Raw genomic sequence first — 6,000 nt, 5'->3', positions numbered from 1 at the left:
TTCTGTCGTCATCATGAATCAATCCAGCCGTAGTCTTTCAGGTCCTTCTTGTCAGCCCCGTTCTGCAGCACCCTGTCCAATGGCCACTCAGCGCCTGCCACCTGAGGCCATCTTGGGATCATTCTAGCCACTGGGCTGCAAACTCCATTTTCAATTCATCAATCAATTCTGTCTCCATTACCTCAACAAATTTTTGAATGAACTTCTTTCCAACTTGATGCCACACCCTCGGTTTATACTACTGCCTCAGTGGCCTCCTAGAGGCTCTCTCTCTGCTTCCCCCCTGGCTGACCCACTCACCCCAGAACTGCTGAGGTCATGATCAAAACACATCCATCAGGCAGATGGTGGGACTTTCCTGCTCAAAACTTGCAATGGCTGTCCTTATCTCTTAGGATGCATTTTAAGTTCCTTAAGATGGCAACATCTTATTTCCCGAGTGTTGTCCCTCTTGGCAGCCTTACCACACGCTCTGAGGTTTTCCTCTCCTGGCACTGTGTCTCTCAGCCAGGCTTCCTTCAGTTCCTTCGAATGAGTCAAGCTTTTTTGGGTCTCAGGGTCTTTGTATCCACTGTTCTCTCTGCCCCAAAGTGTTCATATAACCCTGCCTTTGTCATATGGATCTCAACACAGATGTCACCTCCTCAGAGAAGTTTTCTCTGAAACCATCTTTCAAGCAGGTACTCACTGTTACTATCTAGCCCCTGTTCTTTCCTTCCTGGCTGTTATGATCTGTAATTATGTTTCTTTTTTAAATTTTTAAAAATTATTTATTTATGATAGTCACACACAGAGAGAGAGAGAGAGAGAGAGAGGCAGAGACATAGGCAGAGGGAGAAGCAGGATCCATGTACCGGGAGCCCGACGTGGGATTCGATCCCGGGTCTCCAGGATCGCACCCTGGGCCAAAGGCAGGCGTTAAACCGCTGCGCCACCCAGGGATCCCTGTAATTATGTTTCTTGTTTTGCTTATTGTTGATTTTCTTCCCAAAGACTCTAATTCCAATGAAAGTAGAAACTATATATTTTTTCTTGAGCAGCATAATACAATGTTTTGAAAATACTTTAAAGTTTCCATTTTTTCATGTATACATTTTCATGTATCTTTTCATGTATCATCCTTAGCACTGGCACAAAGTAGGTGCTCAATAAACACTTGTTGAATAGATGAATGACTAGTAAAAATTTTTAAAGATTTTTTAATTTATTCATTTGAGAGAGAGAGAGAGAGAAGAGAACAAGCGGGGAGGGGGGGGGAGGGGGGGAGGGCAGAGGGTTAGGGAGCTGACACAAGGCTCAATCCCAGGATCTCAGGGTCATGACCTGAGCTGAAGGCAGATGCTTAATCAATTGAGCCACTAGGGTGCCCCAAACAGAAAATATTCTTAAATTTAAGGAAAAATTTACCTACTTAAAATTTTTACTGTTGGTTCTAGCTCTGTTTTCTAAGGCAACACAAAATAATTCTACAGCTCCTTGTAGATGATCACATTTCAAATCTTTGCTACCTTTTTTAGTCATCTGTGATTTCTATGCCGTATACTCCTCTCAACCTCCTCACTGTGGCGTGGCTGCCACTTTTCATCATGCTGATTACTCTCTTTTGGAAGATCCTAATGTGACAATGACCCTCATAAAAAAAGCTGTTATGTTGTGACCCACAGAGTCCTTTTGGACTCATCCTCCTTGATGAGAATCACATCCAGCTTATGGATCTTTAATTTTTAGGGTCTGTTTTCCACCCCCTGACACACTGCAAAATAGAACATTTCCCAAGGTTTCTGGCATCTTTCCCATTCTCCATGATTACTCAAACTCACTTTCAGTGGATCTGAGGTTATATCTTCAAATTCTTTTTATACTATGGAATATAATTTGTTTGGACTTAGAGGTTTGCAGTCATTTATTAGGTTTTTCTTTTTTTTCCAATTTACTGTGCACAGTAGCCTTTGCAGGGTCTCCTTTGCCCCACATTTAGAATTCAGAATCTGTTCTCATTGTGCTGAGTATCTGGTAATTTGGACTTTTTGTCACCTGCTAACATTATACCTTCTTCTTGAATGTGTCACTTTCTTATTTTTTTTCCTTCTTTTATCTTTCTTTGTTCTCACCTCCTTCTCTTCCTCCCTCCTTTCCTCCTTCCTGCCCTCCTTCTTCTTCTCCCATCTCATTGTCTCTCTCTGAACCAAGCCTTTCTTGGAACACCGTTTCTCAGGTTTCTCTGGTGAAATCTCTCATGTTTCTTGCACTTCCCCTTAGCTGAGGACTTAACCTTCCTAAAAACCCTCATTTTTTTATATTGGTTCTTGGGTATGTGTCTCTCTCACTTTCTTTTGTGAACGTGTCCTTTAAAAAATATGAGTTCATGAGAAAGTTTCTGTGAAACTCTCCTCAACACTGGCTTAGGAATTTACTTATCCTTTGCCTTTCCCCTGGAATTGTTCATTATTACATCGCCTTAGAATTCATGTAATGTTCCCCTTCCTTGCTATTATGGACTCCCAAATGGGACATGGTCATGTTCTCCCCGGGTCCCTATAATTTCTGTACAGAAAACAGGTTGTTCTCATTGGTTAAAATTATATCCAGAATGGCAGTTTCTCCTTCTTTCTGAGAGCTGGAATCGTTAGCTAGGAATGTAAAAAATTTTATAAGCAACTCTATTTTGGCAAAATGTGACTTCCAACAGACATAAAGATAGCTCAAGTCCCTGTCGGCATGATTGCTGGCCTGCGGTTGTGCGGTCGGCCTTCAGAAAGCCTCGTCCTTGCCTGGGCCATTCCACCATAAACACCCACCCGAGATGGAGTCTTGTTTATATTTTGGCTGTAGTTCTGTCCTGCTTCTCCTCTTATTTAGTGTCTTTCTGTACAGGACCAGGCCATCTTTTCCCATCCCTCACTCATATGCAAGACTGCTTCTTCCTGTATCTCGGCACGGTCTGCTTCCTTCCTCTGCTGCATTTTGGGCAGGTGTCCCATCTCACCTCTATGAGAATGACTGTGCTGATGTGAACATTCCAAGTTCATTCTCTTTCTTTGCATTTCATCCACTGTGAATCGAAGTCAGAGAAATATTTTATTTTATTTTTTATTTTTTAAAGATTTATTTATGATAGACATAGAGAGAGAGAAAGAGGCAGAGACACAGGCAGAGGGAGAAGCAGGCTCCATGCCGGGAGCCCAATGCGGGACTCGATCCCGGGACTCCAGGATCGCGCCCTGGGCCAAAGGCAAACGCCAAACCGCTGAGCCACCCAGGGATCCCCAAAATCAGAGAAATATTTTAGCACATCAGGGCTTTTCCTGATGAGTTTCAGGTGTGAGGTACCAGTTGATCTGATCTAGCAATTTCTCCCAGTCGCCCTGTTCTCATCCTTGAGCCCATCCCCTTGATGAGACTTTCCTTCCAAGTTCCTTATATTCCATCTCTTCTCAGTGGGTTTTTGCTAATAATCTTGTGTATGGGAAGTTCTGCAGGGATTTTGCCTGTTTTTCTGATCACAACCAATGTTGCTGGTGGCTACCCAGGAGCAAAAATAGGATACACGCTGCACAGGGAAGGAGGGAGAAAGGAGGGGGAAGATCCTCATTTTGCGGACAGTGTGATTTTTGACGGAGAAGCCTACAAGATGTATAGACAGGGGACCACAACCAGTACAAGGGGCCCCACACAAATGGCAGCGTGGCTCTCTTTGTGGTACAAAAGCAGCTTTCCCTTTGTTCCTGGAGGAAGGGAAGGGGGCTGCGCTTGGGTGAAGAGGAGGTTCAAGGAAGGAGGTTGGACTGGAGGAGGGATAGCAGGCTTGGGCCGGGGAATGGCTCATGTGATTTGGCCTCCTCTGCCCTCCTCTCTGTCAGATGAACGGACAGTCCTTCTGGCTCCCATGGGGCTGGGAGGAAAGTCCTTCCCCATCCTGCTCTGACATGGCCTCCCCTCTTCCTGCTAGGATTGTGTCCCACCTACACCCATCCCCCACCCTGTGCTGCCTGCCCTGGTTCTACCTAGGACCTCAGGGAAGCAGGCTGCTTAGTCTCCAAGTTGCCCAGGCCTGTGGCCCACCAGGCTGTTCTGCTGTTCTGCATCTCTGCTTTTCCCACCTGGCCTCTTGCATTGTACTTGATGCTGGGCACCTGACAAGCAGCATGGACTTATGGATTACAGGTGGAGGCTTATTAACCCATTTGTAGGCCATGTGAGGTATGCAGTCAACACAAGATACAGACTTGGGTTCTAAATCCAAATTTTGCTATTTCCAACCAGGAGATCATTCTGAGTTTCAGAGCCCCTATACATAAGAAGTGGATAATAATCATCACGAAGCACACACCCGTTCACACACAAAAAAAGAGTATATGCTCACCACTTACGCTGATGTTTCCTTCTATAAAGTAGATCAAATAACACCAGCTATTTGTTTTTTCTTTGAGGGAAGATAAGCAAGTACATTAAATAGTACCCATAATTAAAAGCTATTGTGGGGAGATGTGTAGGCTACTGGTTAGGGTGATTATTTGGAGTCAGACTGAGTTTGAGGCCTGCTTCTGCCACTAACTAGCTGTGTGATGCTAGGTAAGATATTTAATCTTTCTAAGCCTCATTTTCCTCAACTATAAAATGTGAACAATTAAAGAACTCACCAGCTAGGGCTGTCGTGATTGCATGAGACCACCCATGTAAGACATGCAACCCAGCACTTGGTGCTTACCAAGGTCTCTAGAAGTTTTTGTTACTATTCCTGATCATATCGATCATTTCATTCTCCTGCTGCCCTTCCTAGCCCTGGGGCCAGGAGAGACTCTGGTTGCCTGATGGGTCGGGAAAGGGAGGAGAACCATGGGCAGAAGATCCCAGAAGGTATGAGAGAGATTCAAGCACTTGGTAGAGAGGGAGAAGGGCACATAGAAGCAGCTGGAAAGGGCAAGCTCAGAGAGGATGTGGGTTTAGCCAGGATGAGCACCTGGTACTTTGGTGCTTTTCTTCTGATGCCTTTTCCATCATTTTTATGGGCTGGAGTGTAGACGTTTGCTGAAAGGGCCGCTCCACCTGGATCTCATTGAAATCGTGCAGACTTTCTCTTTGCTGAACATTTTTCTATCCTAGTAACTATATAAATGTTCCATTTGTGATGTAATTGTTCTGTTTCAGATTTGCTTTCCTAAATTGAAAAGTAGAGTATCCAAAACATCTGAGACAATGGCTTCAATGTAACACTTTGTGTGATGAACTCTTTATTTCCTGTGGTTTACATTTCTTTTTCCTACTTAGTCGTCTACACTCTGGCTCTTGGTGGCGGTCCTAAAGATCAGAGGCTGCATTGTGAGGATGATGGAAAGATGAGATGAATTACTTTTATTGTAAACTTTCCACTTCCTAGAGAGCAGGAATAAGCATCAGCTCAACAGAGGCAACTTTCACTTATTTGGAAATATGGTACAATCATGATTCTTATTTCAGTTGCTAAAATGTTTGCAGAAAACAACCAGGTTCTGCCAAAATTATAAAGAAAGTCTTCTATGGCTTTCGCTGCATATGGCAGTGACTTTTTCTTGGAGCCAATGACCCTCCCTCCCACTTCTTGATGGTGCCAAATAACCACACATGGGAAGAGGAAGGAGGAGTCAGGAATGGGCTAGACTTGAACACTGACATTGCTAAGGGTAGAAAATGGACCAGATCTTGTTCAATGAGGAGATGAGATAGAGCATTAATTGTTTAGTTGCCATAAAGTGAAAGGTTCAAAGTCAGACATTTAGGCTCAAGCCCCATTTCTCCTACTCACTTATTTATTTATTTATTTTTAAAATTTATTTATGATAGTCACACACACACACACACAGAGAGAGAGAGAGAGAGAGAGAGAGAGAGAGGCAGAGATATAGGCAGAGGGAGAAGCAGGCTCCATGCACCGGGAGCCCAACGTGGGATTCGATCCCGGGTCTCCAGGATCACGCCCTGGGCCAAAGGCAGGCGCTAAACCACTGCGCCACCCAGGGATCC

Source organism: Vulpes vulpes, chromosome 8 (assembly GCF_048418805.1).
Source record: "Vulpes vulpes isolate BD-2025 chromosome 8, VulVul3, whole genome shotgun sequence".
Lineage (NCBI taxonomy): Eukaryota > Metazoa > Chordata > Mammalia > Carnivora > Canidae > Vulpes > Vulpes vulpes.
The sequence above is the reverse complement of the archived record's forward strand: the minus strand, read 5'-3'. Positions refer to the sequence as shown.